Raw genomic sequence first — 17,144 nt, 5'->3', positions numbered from 1 at the left:
GATTCCATCCACCACCTTCAGCCAGGGAATTAAGCACCAGGACATTGTTGAAAGAAAATTGCAAATTTGAAATGTAAGATTCAACCCTGGCTGGTTTGGCTGGTAATAATTTGTCTTAGATACAAGCTGCCACTGTGTCTCATATGACATACGGGGCTGGATTTTCCGGTCCCCCAGCTGCGTGTTTTTTGGCAGCGCACCTTTTGGTCGCGTTGGGATTCTCTACTCCTGCCTCTTGGCAATAGGATTTTCCATTGAAGCCATCCCATGCCTCTGGGAAATCTGAAAAGGGGGTGTGCTGCTGGCGGGAACAGGGAATCCCAACAGCTGGAGAATTCGCGCCACACAGTGCCAATGGCTATTTCTTAAAGAGAGGTTCTAACCATCGCCCCTTGACATTCAATGACATTACCATCGCTGAATCCCCACAATCAACATCCTGGGGGTTACCATTGATCAGAAACTGAACTGGACTAACTATACTAATACTGTGGCTACAAGTGCAGGTCAAAGGTTAGGAATCCTATGGTGAGTAACTCACCTTCTGACCCCCACAAAGCGTGTCCACAGGCACAAATCAAGAGTGTAATAAGTTCATAAGATATAGGAGCAGAATTAAGCCATTTGGCCCATCGAATCTGTTCCACCATTCAATCATAGCTGATATTTTCCTCATCTGTTACCTTCAATGATACAGACCAAGAGATGGATGGCAAAATCAGCCAGAGCATCTCCTCCTTAGAACTAGGAGCAGGAATAGGCAATTTAACGTCCCGAGCCTAAACATAGAATCATAGAATCTCTACAGTGCAGAAAGAGGCCATTCAGCCCATCGGGTCTGCACAGACCTTTGGAAAGAGTATCCTGCTTAGGCCCAAGCTCCGACCCTATCCCTGGAACCCCACCTAACCTTTTTGACACTAAGCAGCAATTTATCATGGCCAATCCACCTAACCTACACATCTTTGGACTGTGGGAGGAAACCGGAGCACCGGAGGAAACCCAAGCAGACATGGGGAGAACGTGTAAACTCCACACAGACAGTCACCCAAGGCCAGAATTGAACTCGGGTTCCTGCCCTGTGAGGTAACAGTGCTAACCACTGTACCACCATGCCGCTTCATCTTCAATGTGATCATGGCTGATCCTATCATGGCCTCAACTCCTGCCTGTTCTCCATAACCCTTCAACCCATTACCAATTAAAATTCTGTCTAAGTCCTCCTTAAATTTACTTATTGTCCCAGCATTCACCGCACTCTGCGGTAGCAAATTCTAGATTCACAACCCTTTGGGAGAAGTCATTTCTCCTCAAATCTATTTCAGATTTGCTACCTCTTATTCTAAGATTATGACCTCTCAATTTAGAATGTCCCACAAGAGGAAGCATCTGCTCCACATCTAATTTCTCCATACTTTTTAGCACCTTGTATACCTCAATTTGATCTCACCTCATTCTTCTAAACTCTAGAGAGTACAGGCCTCAACTATTTAATCTCTCCTCATACAAAAAAACCCTCATCTCTGGAATCAATCTGGTGAACCTCCTCTGAACTGCCTCCAATGCCACATCTTTCCTCAAATAAGGGGACCAAAACTGTGCACAATACTTCAGGTGCTGTCTCACCAATGCCTTGTACAATTGCAACAACACTTCATTACCTTTATACTCAATTCCTTTTGCTATAATTGCCAACATTCCATTTGCTTTCCTTATTACCTGCTACACCTGCATGCTAGTTTTCTATGACTCAAGCATGAGGACACCCAGATCCCTCTGCATTGGAGCATACCAAAGTCTCTTTTTTCTACCAAAATGCAGGACCTCATACTTATCCATGTTAAACTCCATCTGCCACATTTTGGCCCACTCTCCTAACCTATCTATATCCATTTGTATGGTTCTTATTTCCTCACTGCAACTTACTGTCCCACCTATTTTTGTGTCATCTGCGAATTCGGCTACAGAACCCTTTTTCCTTGTAGTCAAGTTGTAATATAGATTGTAAATAGCTGGGATCTAATGGCCAAATCCTGTGGCACCCCACCAGTTACATCTTGCCATCCAGAAAAAGACCCATTTATCCAGACTCTGTCTCCTGTCCGTCAGCCAATCTTCTATCCAAGATAATAAATGACCCCTAATCCCATGTAATCACACTTGGTGAATTAACCTTCTGTGCAGCACCTTATCAAACGCCTTCCAGAAGTCCAGATATACCACATCTACAGGATCCCCATTATCCACTTTGCTTGTAACATCTTTGAAGAACTCGAGAAAATTAGTCAAACATGATTTGCCCTTCATAAAACCATGCTGACTCTGATGAATAGCACTTTGACTTTCCAAATGTCCTGATATTATGTCCTTGATAATTGATTCTAACAATTTTCCAACAACAGATATTAAACTAACTGGTCTATAATTTCCCACATTCTGCCTCCCCCCTTTTTGAATAGGAGTGTTACATTAGCATTTTTCCAATCCACTGGAACCTTTCCAGTGTCCAGCAAATTTTGGAATATTACCTTTTAAAAAAATTTAGAGTACCCAATTAATTTTTTCCAATTAAGGGGCAATTTAGCGTGAACAATCCACCTACCTTGCACATAGATTCATAGATCCATCTTTGGGTTGTGGGGGCGAAACCCACACAACCACGGGGAGAATGTGCAAACTCCACATGGACAGAACCGGGGTCGAACCTGGGACCGCAGTGCTGTGAGTGCTAGCCACTGTGCCACAGGGCTGACCCAAAATTTTGAATATTATAACCAATGGATCCACTATCTCACTGCCACTTCCTTTAATACCCTAGGATGTAGGCCATCAGGCCCGGGGACTTGTCTGTCCTCACGTTCCCTATTGATGCTGATTGTTCCATCTTCCACCCTTTCTATTACCTCTGAATTGCTCGTTCCTTTTGGAATGATACTAGTGTCCTCCACCGTGAAAACTGAGGCAAAATATTTATTTAGCACCTTTGCCATTTCTGTTTTCTCCACCTTTAATCACCGGTTTCATCTTCCAAAGGGCCAACATTCACCTTAGTGACACTCTTCCCTTTTATGCACCTGTAGGGGTATTTGCTATCCTTCTTTATATTCTGCGCTAGTTTTTTTTCCGCATTTTATCTTAGCGCTTTTTATTACGTTTTAGCATCCATTTGTTTACGTTTGAAAGTTTCCCAATCTCCCAGTCTGCCACTGGCCTTTGCAATATGATATACCTTAGGTTTTGTCTTTATAATGGGTGCGATTCTCTTGCCGCATTGCGCTTGAGCAGGAGCATAGCGCAGCCGGAAAATCTCTGGAGAGCCCTCCAGAGGGCCTCTCGGCAGGCTCCCCGCCTTGTGGGATCACCCAGGTCCTATGAGACATCGGAGTCAGAACTCTGCCCAAAAGGGGCGGGACCAAACAGCGTTCCCGGAAGTAGGTCTTAAACCTCCACAGGGAGGCTGCAACCGGGCGCCGATCAGTGCTGGTCCACACAAACTGCACCTGGAGGGGTATCCCAGGTGGTCAGGGTAAGTGCAGGGTGGCCGCCTGGCCCTTTCCCTGGAATGTGGGCACCTTGGCACAGCCAAGAAGACACCTTGGTACTGTCACCTTGGCACTGCAAAGATGACCGGCTGGGACTGACAAGCTGGCTGGAGCACTGCCAGGGTGTCAGGGTGCCAGTGCAAGCATGCCTGGGTGCCAGGGTGGCACTGCCAAGCATCAGGGCCCGACAGGGGCCATGCCCATGAAAGGAGGGTGGAGGGGTTTTTGAAGGGCGGGGATGTGCAGGGCAGGTGAGTAGGGGCCTCCAAGGGGTTGGCGGGATGATGGATGGGAGTCCTGGAAGGTAAGGGGTTCTGTAAGGGAGCTTGGGAGGGCATGAAAGAGGGGGAGCCCAGGGACCCCATAGCGGGGTATTCTCACCTGGGGGGTGTGGTGAGTGTCCACGTCTGTGGGGGGTGTTATTGCCCAATGGGTGGGGGATGTGGGGGACCCACAAGCTCACTTAGAGATCGGGGCACCCTTTCAAAATGGCGGCCGATCTCTGAGTTCAGCTCCCAGTGGTAAAACAAATTCTGGGCTGGATTCTCCGTCGGCGGCATCCTCCACTTCGCCGGCAGTGCACACGCCCACAGATTTCAGACAACGTGGGGTTGCCCACAATGGGAAAGCACATTGGCCAACTGCCTGGATGGAGGGTCCCAGTGCCGGCAGGGGTGCGCGCACCAGAAAATGGGTGCGGCGGAATGGAGAATCCCGCCCTCTAAATGTGGGATAAACCGCGGAGAAACTCCCCTGGGCCCCAAAAAGTGACAACGTGTCATTGAATAACGATGGGGACCTCTCCGGCAGAGCCGGCGGGAACTCCCTGAAAAACCCGCCACAAATGAACGTAGAAAATTTGGGGTAGAATCGTGTCCAATGTCCTTACTTTCTTGTTTAGCCATTGATGTTTTTAAGCCCTCTCACCATCTTTCTTCCTCATTAGGATATATTTTAGTTGTGAGGAATTGAGTATCTCCTTAAACAACTGCCACTGCTCATCAGCTGTCCTACCTTTTAGCCTTCCTGGCCAGTCTATTCGGGCAAAATCTGTCTTCATGACTATGGGTGCAATTCCCCAGCTCACTAAACTCTCCATCAAGTGAAACGAGACTAGTGAATAGTGGGAGAGGCATAAATCAAGAACTTTGTAAACAATTCGCTCCCGTAGGCGAAATCGGGATTTCGCTGTCGCGTGGCGAGAAACCAATTATCACCACTTTAGTCCTATTTCCATACAATTAATAATAATAATATTCGCTTATTGTCAAAAGTAGGCTTCAATGAAGTTACTGTGAGAAGCCCCTAGTCGTCACAATCCGGCGCCTGTTCGGGGAGGCTGGTACGGGAATTGAACCCGTGCTGCTGGTCGGTCTTGTTCTGCATTACAAGTCAACTGCTTAGCCCGCTGTGCTAAACCAGCCCCTGTACCCTCGGATATTCAATTCCCATACCTAGGGCGAGATTCTCCGACCCCCCGCCGAGTCGGAGAATCGCCGGGGGCTGGCGTGAATCCTGCCCCCGCCGGTTGCCAAATTCTCCGGCACCGGATATTCGGCGGGGGCGGGAATCGCGCCGCGCCGGTTGGCGGGCTTTCCCGCGCGAATCTCCGGCCCGGATGGGCCGAAGTCCCGCTGCTAAAATGCCTGTCCTGCCGGCATGGATTAAACCACCTCTCTTACCGGCGGGACAAGGCGGCTCCAGGGTCCTGGGGGGAGCGCGGGGCGATCTGGCCCCGGGGGGTGCCCTCACGGTGGCCTGGCCCGCGCTCGGGGCCCACCGATCCGCGGGCGGGCCTGTGCCGTGGGGGCACTCTTTTCCTGCTGCCTTCGCCACGGTTTCCACCATGGCGGAGGCGGAAGAGACTCCCTCCACTGCGCATGCGCCACCCGGAGATGTTATTTCCGCGCCAGCTGGCGGGGCACCAAAGGCCTTTTCCGCCAGCTGGTGGGGCGGAAATTCGTCCGGCGCCGGCCTAGCCCCTTAATGTTGGGCCTCGCCCCCCAAAGATCCATTCCGCACCTTTGGGGCGGCGCGATGCCCGACTGATTTGCGCCGTTTTGGGCGCCAGTCGGCGGACATCGCGCCGATACCGGAGAATTTCGCCCCTAATCTCCTTGTAGCCATGGGCGGGATTCTCCGACCCCCCGATGGGTCGGAGAATTGCCGGGGGGCGGCGTGAATCCCGCCCCCGCCAGCTGCTGAATTCTCTGGCGCCGGAGATTTGGCGGGGGCGGGAATCGCGCCCCACCGGTCAGCGGGCCCCCCCAGCGATTCTCTGGCCCGCGATGGGCCGAAGTCCCGCCCGTTCTATGCAGGTCCCGCCAGCGTAAATTGGAGTTGTCCCCTTACCGGCGGGACCTGGCGGCGCGGGCGGGCTCCAGGGTCCTGGGGGCGGAGCGGGGCAATCTGATCCGCAGGCGGGCCTGTGCCCTGGGGGCAATCCATTCCTACGCGCTGGCCGTGTAACCTCCGCCGTGGCCGGCGCGAAGGTGAACCCCCACTCTGCGCATGCGCAGGGATGAGGTGGCAGTCGCTGACGCTCCCGCGCATGCGTGGACCCGCGCCGGCCGGCGGAGTCCCTTCAGCCCCGGCTGGCGCGGCACCAAAGGCCTTCCATGCCGGCCGGCAGGGCGCAACCCACTCCAGCGCCAGCCTAGCCCCTGAAGGTGCGGTGGATTCCGTACCTTTGGGGCGACCCGACGCCAGAGTGGTTCCCACCACTCCATCCCACCGGGACCCCCCGCCCCGCCAGGTACAGGGAAATCCCGCCCCATGTCTCAGTAATCACCACCACTCATACCTACTTGTCTCTATTTGTACTGTTAACTCATTAATTTTGTTAATGCTTCCAGCATTCAGACACATAGGGCAGGGTTCTCCGTCGATGGATGCCAGAATCGGGAAATGAGATTGGGCGGAGAATCGCACATGCGCCACCCCATATCCAATTGTCTCCCGTCATTCAGCGGCCTCCCCAGCAAGTGGTCATGCTGGTACCGATTTGTATTCCTTTTGAGCAGCGGCGGAAGGACTTTTATTGTGAGCCGAGGAGATGAGTAGCCATCTTTTCTCACAGGCCCGGGGCCATGGGCTTGCTACCCCAGTGCTCAGCGGGGGATGGCGGACCATTGGCTGGGGTTGGGGAACCCAGGGGTAGACTGCCATGGGAGGATGGAGTGGAGGGTCTGGGGGGCACCCACACGCGGCACCACCATTCCAACCCCTGGATCATGTGTACCCTTTACGGGGTCAACTCCTGTCCTTGCCTGTCTGCCCCACTGACCACCCATAACACCCACAGAATGCTGAGACCTCTGGCCGTGCGGCTGAAGGCTATTGCGAATAGGGAATTGGCAATCGTGGTTAAGCGAGCACTTCACACAACCCAAGTGGATTCCCATGGGTGGGCGGGACATGTAGCATGTGGAAGTCTTTGCCAAGCATCCCAATCACACGTGGATGTGTGGACACCAAGCTTGAGCACTGCGGGAGTCATCACCACATATGCAACAGCCAACATTCGAACATCCCAGGGGATAGGACACAGCTCCGGAGACATCAGGGTGGGTGAGTGCCATGGGGAGGTGGGGTGGGGGGGGGGGGGGGGCGGTGTAGATGCCTGGAGACATGGGCCAAGGGTTTGGAGGTTGGCGGACATTGCGGAGGTAAGTGACAGAGGCATAATATTAGTTGTGCACAAAGGTGTATATTGTGTTTTACAAATCCCCACCCTCCCTATGGTGCTGCCCCCTACACCATCCCCCTCACCCCCTACCTACCCCCCCACTTCTTCCGCTTCTCCTCCGGTGTCCTCAGTGATCATCGGTGTGCCTTGCCCTCCTAGCTCTAGCACCAGGGCAAGATGTGTCGCCAGGATGCACATCGGAGGTGTAGGCAGCCAGCTGCTTACCACGCCTCGCGGCCTTCGATGCCCCTGGTGAGCGTCCTCTGGGGGCTCTGAGGCCGGAGGGCCCCGGCTCACTTGTCGGTGGCACATGACAGGTGTGCCACTCTGTCCTGTGTGCTGGCTGAGAGATGCAGCATCATCAGAGGGGTGGAACTCGGGGGAGCTGGTGGCCACCGTTTACACTCCATGAGATGGGTCCGGATTGGCACCCGCTGTCCGCTCCTCCCAGTCGGTGCCCATAGGGACCTAGGGTTCACCTTGGCACGGAAGGGCAGCTAGTTTGAGCTCTGCTGCCCCTGCATCATCTGGCTCTGCCAGCCCTGGCGGTTCCCCGCGGTCTGCACCATCGTGTCAACGCGCCTGTCTGCCAGCCTCTGTGTTGGTGACCGCTGTGTCCTCGACCACATCTGTCACCTCCAAGGCACGGTCCTCGAAGGTGGCAAGGACTTTGATGTCCGGCACATCACCGCCAGTCTGGGCTCTCTCCCGGCGATTGTGGGAGAGCTTTTTCTGAGCAGACACAGAGGGGCATCGTTAGCCACACGTGTGGCTCACGGTGGGGGGTGGGGGCGGGGGCGAGGGGGGGTGGGGGGGTGGGGTGGGGGGGGGGGGTGGGGGGGGGCTCTGGTGGGGGAGGGAGGGGGAGAGGTGTTGGTGTCTACTCATTTGTGCTGCCCAGTGTAGGTCATTGATCTTCTCCCTGTACCGGAGGCCAGTCCTCCTGGCCACATCCCTCTGGCTGAAGCCCCTGGTCCCAAGGAGGAACGGAACATCCCTCTGGCCTCCACTGTGTCTAGCTCCCTCCCCAGGTCTGCATTCCCTCATCTTGAGGCCGGTCTCCTGGGCGTCATTCTTTCGAGCTGGCTGGGGTTGGCTGAGCAAGTGCTGATCGACCTTGTTAGCGGGGCGGCTGGCGAGCGCGGTGCTGGTGAAGTAGCTGGCGAGCCTTCATCTGCAGTGAGAAGCCCGTGAGGCCCCATTAAGTGAACCAATTAACATTGAATAGCGTTGCTTGCCTTGCTGGTCCAAGCGCCGGGAAGCTCATGGAGTTCCCGCTCGCTACAACACAGAAATCGTTCCGAGAGCAGCAGGGTGGCACAGTGGTTAGCACTGCTGCCTCACGCCGCCGAGGTCCCAGGTTCGATCCCGGCCCTGGTTACTGTCCATTGAAGTTTGAACATTCGCACCGTGTTTGCATGGGTTTCGCCCCCACAACCCAAAGATTTGCAGGTTAGGTGGATTGGCCACGCTAAATTGTCCCTCAATTGGAAAAAGTGAATTGCACTCTAATTTTTAAAAAAATAAATCTTTCCGGAGAATCGCGCCCTGTGTAATTTCCTAATTGCAGAACATTAGTGTGTGATTCCACTTTCTCGCTCCGAAACGGAAATACTCTCCACTTAGAATACTCTCCACTTTCCTGGATAAGTGCAGCCCCAACAATTCTCAAGAAGCTTGACACCACCCAGGACAAAGCAGCCCGCTTGATTGCTCCCCCTTCCACAAATATTCAATCCCTCCACCACCAATGAACAGTGGCTGCCGTGTGTACCATTCCAAGATGCAGTGCAGTAACTTGCCAAGATTCTTTCAGCAGCACCTTCCAAACCCATGACCACTACCATCTACAAAAGTGTTTTTCAAACCTTTTTACCCGGGACCCATTTTTACCAACCGACCATCCTTCTTTACCCATGACAGCTGACCTTCACGACCTATGCCGGCCTGCCTTCGCGGCCCACCAGTTTTTCTTACCTTTAATGCGAAAGGTGAGCCTGCTTGGTCCTCACGATCTCACTTCAATCAGGTTCACAGGAGGAGAGGGCTATGCTCATATTGGGTGCAGAGTTTAGTCGCTTCTTTGTGCTGTCTTCATCTTTGTGAGGACCGAAAATCCAACCTCACACATGTAGGTCGTTGTGAACGGCAAATGTAACAGAATGCTTGTTTTACTCAGCTCTGGATACTCCTTGGAGATACTACTCCAGAATGCTGACAGCCACATTGACTTGTGCCATGTTTTAAATGTGCTGTCACAGCTGAGGCGCAGAATTTCAGTTTCTTCATTTGGAGTCAGCTGCAGGTTAACAACTGATTCTGGGGTCTCAAACTCAAAGGGACTTTTCACCCACCTCTTCTCACTCAAAATCTAAAACTTCTCTGGAAAGTAGCGACCAAAACTGTTGCTCAGTGCAGCCAGATGCGACTGAATAAGACTTGCCAGTCTATTGACAGTTCATTTACTAACGCTGTTTTCTTCGATGTATCGTAGCAGTGTGGGGAACATGCAGTAATTTTGGCTTTGCACTCACGGTTGCCAAACTTTCAATGATTCTTGAAAAGCTTTGATTTCTTCACGGTGCCGAAAGCAATCATCATCTTTCCCTTGCAATTTGAAGTTCAGTTCATTTAGAATTGAAAAGATGTCTGCAAGGTTAGCATCCAAGTTTCATCAGCAAACAAATCAGAGGGGATGATTTCTCCAGAAGGATAGTATGGATTTGATACCTCAGTTCGTAAACTCTGACTCGCACCCAACTCCTTGACAGCCAATGTACTTCTGTGTGGAACAATAAATGTGTGTGCTCGGCCCCCATATCGGAACAGTCTCAAAATGTCTGGCATTGAGTGCGCTGCGTTTAATGAAATTCACAACTTTCACAATTCTGTAGCCACCTGAGTTGGCCAAGTCCCGATTTAAAATGGCGAACGGCAAAGGCTGAAGGGAAATTCAGCCAACACAGGCAGAAACCAGCAGGTGCAAGTTTGCTGTGTATTTAACTCTGCAAAGGCCCAGACAGCATCGATACAAGCAGCCATCTGCATAATAATGTAGCAACCATCTACATACTAATGAGCAATCCCCGGGAACAATAGCAACATTTGGGACAAACAAAACTAAGCCAGACCCCCCGGCGCCAGCAGGAGCCAACACAAAAGAGGTTAACGGACACCTCAAGACTGCCAATCGATCAGGGAACCGTTCCAGTATTGGAGAAATCGAACCAAGCGATTGGAACGAAGTCCAATCACCTAGAACCAGGTACAGGGTCCGCCCCGAAAGGCGGGAAGCCCCTGGGACTATAAAGTTCAGCCCCCAAGTTCAAATCGGCCCCCTCTCCTTCTTGACCGGGTCACCCAGCAACGCGAACCAACATTGACCGTGACCGGTTCAACTGCCGCCGAGAGATCGTAAGTCTTAAGCCAACTCTCGCTACAAGATAGGCGTTCCTAGCTACCAATCCGTACCAACTTCGAATCCCGCAGACTCAGAACCCGAACGAAAGGCCATTTGTTCCCCTGACCTGGTGGGCCAGTCCAAAGTTAAATACAGGCCTGTTAGTCGTAGAAGTAGCTTAGACGTAGAATTTGTGCATGAGTAGCGATTACTGGGTATAATAAATGTGCTTTGAGTTAAATCTTACTGATCGGTGTATTGAATTATTGGTCATTACTCGAACTTGAACCTCCTGGTGGTATCATAAAGATGCCTGGTGACTCGAGAGCAAAGGTTATAAAACAGAGCCAAGTGAACCAACCAAAAGTTAGCAACATATTACTGGCGACATCCTGACGGGACCCGAACTAGAAGTGGCTTAACCACTCTGGGAGAACCAAAAAATTTGAATTAGAGATCCAATTGGGAACAGAAAACCACAAGTGTTCAAGCAGTTCTGACCAATCCTCATAATTCAAAAGTGTGTGTATGCATGCGTAACTAACAGGGCGATAAGGTAAACTGATAAATTTTTTGTTGCAACAAAACTGTCGGGAGTTTGTACTTCGGAAATTAGCGAAAGCCGTACCCATATTTACAGCACCGCCTTAGCTCCCCTGTTCAAAATTTAAAAGAAGCATTCGGACAAGAAAGATGGCAATGCAGGCAATGCAACTCCTCATGAACCCAGAAGAATTTGCGGTCGCAGCGACCAGTAGCAGTAGAGTAGGACAATGTCCCGTATGGGAGAAAGAAATTAGGAAGTACCTCAAAGGGAAAGGATGGCCCCTTTGGAGTGAATTCTGTAGCAATAAGGAAACAGGTCCCGGGAGTATAGGACATACTTGGTGGGAGAACCTGAGCGAGATCCACAAGAAGAGCTTAGGGAAAGCTCGCAAGCCGATGGCAATCGTGTCCTGCTTGGCACAGTTGCGAGGCACAGAGGAGGTCGTTAGGACGCTCCGGAAAGAGGTAGAAGGCATACATCGAATGAGCAAGGTCGATCTAAGTGAGGTAGAACGAGAGAACTTAGAGTTAAGCAGGAAGTTGGCAGCAAAAGACGGAGAGGTGGATGATGCCAAGTGGGGTCACCAGTCTTGTCTGGCGCACTTAAGCATCTTCCAGTCCCAGTATGAAAAGGCCTATCAGGACACGCAACGTGCAGTCCTGGTACGAGAAGAAACCGAGAAGCAGGTAGAAGCATTGCAGAGGCAGTGTAGCGACCTGAAGGCAGCGTTAAGAGCACTCCATGCTGCCACCACGGAAAAAAGACAAAGCTCACTAGACCACGCAAAGTGCCGGAAGCAGATTGCAGAACTGCAATCTCTGCTTTCAGTCCAAAAAGGATTCCAGGAAACCTTTGGAGCAAAATTCGATGAGGAAGAGGGCCCTGATTGGGAAGAGTTGAATGAGACAGCGCAGAGATATGTTCAGGGAACATGTGCGCAGGGAAAGCCCCAAAAGAGAAAAGCGCTCCAACCCCCCACAGAGCAGATAGTTCAGGCTCCAATGAACCCAGTCACCACCCACCGCACAGCCACATCGGACGATACAGAATTTCTGTACACCACCCCCTTAACAGTGACCCTATTACGGGATGCGTGCGAGAAAATCACACCGTTCCTCCCCACCTCAGACCCCCACCATTTCTTTGCCAGAGTAAAGCAGCAGGCGACCATGTACGGCCTGGATGAGCGAGAGCGTGTAAAGCTCCCAGTTTTGAGTCTAGACCCTTCGGTCGTAGCAGCCCTTCCCGACCCACAGAATGTAGGAGGAGGCACCCTTGCAGAAATGCATACCGCGATCCTAGACGCGATCGGGTATAACCGGGGTGACCCCGTAGATGGCCTCAATAAATGCAGGCAAAAGAAAACCGAGCACCCCACAGCGTTTGCTGGACGCCTGTGGATCCACTTTGCAGCAGTTTTTGGAGACTTAGACCGCGCCCATTTGTCCCCAGACAACATGGCCAAATGGACCCGCACCCTTATCTCCCATGCCACAGAAACAGGACAGAAAGCGTGCGCGAATTATGATCCCTCAGAGGAGGCTCATAATGAAAAATGGGTAGTAAAAAGATTGTCCCGCGCCTGGGAGCAGTCTGTACAAAGCAAACCCGCAGTTAAAAATCCCGAAGAAAAGCAGATATACAGGCAGTTAAAACACACCAGAACCCCGCATGGTTAAATGAAGGAAAGAACAGCCCCCCACAAAAGTCACAGGAGTGTTACAACTGTGGACAATTGGGACACTTTGCAAGGGAATGCAATGCCCCACGAAAGCCACAGAGAGCCCAGCAGACGGGCACTCTAAGTAAGAATAAGACAGAGCCCATACATAGCATGAGCACCCGTTCAGATCAGACGGACCTGAACGGAACGGACTGACGGTGTTCGGGCTCCCCCAGTTGGGTCTGCGACACCCTTTGGGATAGATCCGGACGACCGGTAGTCGCAGCGGAAATTCGGGGACAGCCCATCGAGTTCCTCTGGGACACAGGAGGTTCCCGCACCGCAATAAATTCCTCCACCATGTTCCAAAAGGACACGTAGCCCACTACAGCCACTATCACCCTCAGCGGCTTTACAGGCCACTCACAGCAGGGACACACCACAGCCGCTGTACCCATTCAAATCGGCAACATCACCACCAAGCACCCCGTAGTTTTAGTTGACCTGCCCCACACAGCAGAACACATTCTGGGAATAGACTTCATGAATTCCCACAATCTATCATTTGATCCAGTCAACCAATGAGTCTGGAAAATGGCAAAATCTGCAAGAGCCTCCGCAACGCTCACAATAGGTGAATACGCCAACAAAATTAGCGCAGTAGGCGAATTTTGGTTTAACCCGACCACGCTTAGCACGGACAAGCAGGTTCGGGCAGTTCTGCAAAAGAACAGGACAGCGTTCGCGACCCACAAACACGACTGTGGCCGGGTGGCTGGTTCCGTACAAATCACAGGACCTGACCCTAGACCCCAAAAACAGTATGGATTTCCCCAAGAGGCAGAGGGAGAAATCACAAAAGAGTCAAAAGCTTATTAGAGCAGGGTGTACTTAGATCAGTAGCCTCCACTAATAATGCCCCGATTTGGCCAGTGAGAAAGCCCGATGGATCATGGCGACTGACCATCGATTACCGGGAACTCAACAAAATCACCCCCGCAGCAGCCCCCACAGTAGCCACAAGTCCCGAGACCATGCTCAAGCAGGGACTCAATTCCCGATTCTTTGCGGTTTTGGACATCAGTAATGGATTCTGGTCCATTCCATTGGCAAAGGCGTGCCAGTACAAATTTGCCTTCACCTTTAAAAATCAACAGTACACGTGGACATGCCTTCCACAACTCCCCCTCTATTTTCCACCGACAGCTGGCAAATGGTTTAGCCAAATTTTCTCGCCCCAAATGTCTGGTCCAGTACGTAGACAACCTACTACTGCAGCCAGACACCAAGGAAGAGCACATTGAACTTCTGTCCGAACTCCTGGAACTCTTACACTCAATTGGTTGTAAAGTTAATCCCAAAAAGGCCCAGATTTTGGAAGATAAGGTGATATATTTGGGTACAATTATCACACATGGTAAACGCGAGATCGAGCATAAAAGGATTGACTCGATTGCTAAATTGCCCCTTCCCCAGAACGTTTCAGCCCTCCGGTCGTTTTTAGGACTGGTTGGCTACTGCTGAAACCACATTGACGGTTTTGCCAGCAAGGCAGCGCCCCTCTCAGACCTCCTAAAGAAAGGAGCCCCCTGGGAATGGCTTCCGCAGCATACGGATGCTGTGGATGCGTTGAAGCAGGCACTCATAGCAGCCCCCGCACTACAAGTTCCAGACCCGCTTTCCCCCTACGCTGTAGAGGTAGCAAGCACAGACCGCACCCTTTCGGCCGTGCTCCTCCAGGAACGGCACGAACAGTTAAGGCCCGTGGCTTACGCCTCCAGAGTTTTAGATGCTGTGGAACAGGGATTTTCAGCCTGTGAAAGGCACCTGCTCGCAGTATTCTGGGCAGTACAGTATATTTCGTACATTACCGGACTGAACCCCATCACAATCCTCACGGATCACACCCCCACCCAACCTTTACTGGACGGACGACTCAAGGATGGTACAGTTAGTCAGATAAGAAAAGCCAGATGGACCCTTCTTTTGCAGGGACGGGACATCACTGTTAAAAGGACAAAGACCCACACTTTTTTAGCCGACAACTTACAGTACCCCGGAACCCCCCACGAATGTGAAATTATCTCTCCACACCACAACACAGGCCCCTTTATTGCTAAAACACCCCCCAGAAAGATAGGTAGTTCACCCCAGAGCCCCAAGCACACAGACACGTGTGAACACATAAAGATATATGTGGATGGATCTTCCACAATATTAGAAGGGAAGCGCAGAACAGGATGTGGTATTTATGTCGAGGACGCGCAGGGACACGCCCTAGAAGAAATAGCAATAAAACTTCCTGGACACTTAGGCGCGCAGGCGGCAGAACTTGCGGCCATCGCATACATAGTGGAACACCCAGATTCCTTCCCCAGCCCAGCAGACATATACTCGGACAGCCTCTATGTCTGCAACAGCCGTACGGAATTCCTACCCCTGTGGAAAGCAAGAGGATTTGTTTCCGCGGACGGAAAACCCCTCCTTCAGCCCCATTGCTCCGTCACATTTTAGAGAGAGCACAGAACAGGACTTTTGGTCTTTTGGTATAGTCAAAGTTCGAAGTCACGATGGTGACTCCCCCCCTGGAAATGTGAAAGCTGACGCACTGGCTAAAGCAGGTTCCAGGCACGGATATTTTTGGACACCCCCGAAAGCGCACCAGTGAATGCAGTTCAGGTCTCGCAGACTAAGATCGAAGATCTAGTGCAGGCCCAGAAGCAGGACAGCAATCTCAAGGAGATTTTGAAAGGAAACTATCCAGCCCCCTATGATAGGTTTAGAAATGCACTGACCACACATGACAGTGTGGTGTTAAAAGACACCCTTTATGTGGTTCCTGAACAGGACAGGAACCAACTGATTTGTTTATTCCATGACGGTCATGGACATCAGGGAATCAAACCCACTACAGCCCACCTCAGGCAGCTCTGCTGGTGGCCGAGTTTAAAAGATGATGTAAATCACTACTTTGAGAATTGTTTTATCTGCGCCCAGAATAATCCGGACAGATATGCCAAAAAAGCACAACTCAGTCACACCCAACCCGTTCATGGCCCCTGGACTAACCTCCAGATTGATTTTATAGGACCATTGCCCCCTTGTAGGAATGGTTATAAATATGTACTCGTGGTGATAGACACGTTTACCAAATGGGTGGAAGCACTCCCATCCAGAACTGACACGGCAAAGACCACAGCCAAGATTTTAACCCACCACATCTTTACGAGATGGGGACTCCCCCGCAGCATTGAATCCGACCAAGGTTCCCATTTTACGGGACGTGTCATGACGAACGTCCTCACGATATTTGGCATTACCCAAAAATTCCACATTGCATACCACCCCCAGTCAAGTGGTATCGTGGAGCGCATGAATCGGACCCTAAAATCCACCCTCAGGAAAATGGTCCAGCAAAACACCACCACAGCACACCACAGTCCTCCCTTTTGCGCTGATGTTTCTGCGAAATACAGTTTCAACTTCTACAGGTTACACCCCATACACCCTCATGACCGGACGCCCCATGAAAGGCACAGAATTTTTATTAGGTTTAGACTTGACCAGGCACGAAGTGACGGCCCTCACACACGAGAACGCAGTCAAACAATTAGTAGAGAATGTTAAAACGGCTCAGCTAGCAGCCACAGTGAAATTGGGCACAAGAAAGAAACAGAGCAAGGCCTGTTTCGATAAGACAGTGCATGCACTGAGTTCAGTGTAGGACAGCAAGTCATGCTCTCCGTATACAACCCCAGCACATTCCTGTCACCAAAGTACTCGTGTCCGTACTCCATTGCGGACAAAGTAAGCCTTTCCGTCTACAAAATTAAGTACCCCAATGGAAAGCCTGCGTGGTTCCATATCAACCAGCTGAAGGCATATGGAACACAGTCTAACCACGCACTCCACGTCATGCTCGGCGCAGCACACCACACCCCGCCCACAGCCAACGTAACCCTACCATCCCCCAATACGTCCAGCCCAGCTACGGACTCGACCTCGACTCCACCCCCGAAATATACACTCCACCCCGGAATGCCCACAGACTGCAGCAACAGCGACAACGACTGTGACTTGGACAATAGCCACAGCACACCACCCTACTATCCCCATGCAACAGGCCCCACATCCAGCGAATCTGACCACGATTCGAGTGATCCCTTCATGATCACTTTCCTAAACAAACCCCACCACCGACGTACAATGACGACCCCGATTCCATCCCCACAGAACTAGACAGCACCTTTTGGCAACGAGATAATTTGTACAGACTCGTCCGGAATGACGAGAGCGATCCAAAA

The 17,144-nt window shown here is 51.6% G+C and overlaps 1 protein-coding gene across 2 annotated transcripts in view; it reads right to left on the bottom strand.

Annotated features, from left to right (window-relative positions):
• The window catches only part of LOC140419803 (parkin coregulated gene protein homolog), a 671,928-nt gene that overhangs the window by 548,408 nt on the left and 106,376 nt on the right, over positions 1-17,144 (bottom strand). The gene's annotated exons all lie outside the window — the stretch shown is intronic.

The sequence above is a fragment of the Scyliorhinus torazame genome, chromosome 1 (assembly GCF_047496885.1).
Source record: "Scyliorhinus torazame isolate Kashiwa2021f chromosome 1, sScyTor2.1, whole genome shotgun sequence".
Classification (NCBI taxonomy): Eukaryota; Metazoa; Chordata; class Chondrichthyes; order Carcharhiniformes; family Scyliorhinidae; genus Scyliorhinus; species Scyliorhinus torazame.
Note: the sequence above shows the minus strand (reverse complement) of the source record. Positions and strands in the feature narration are given on the sequence as shown.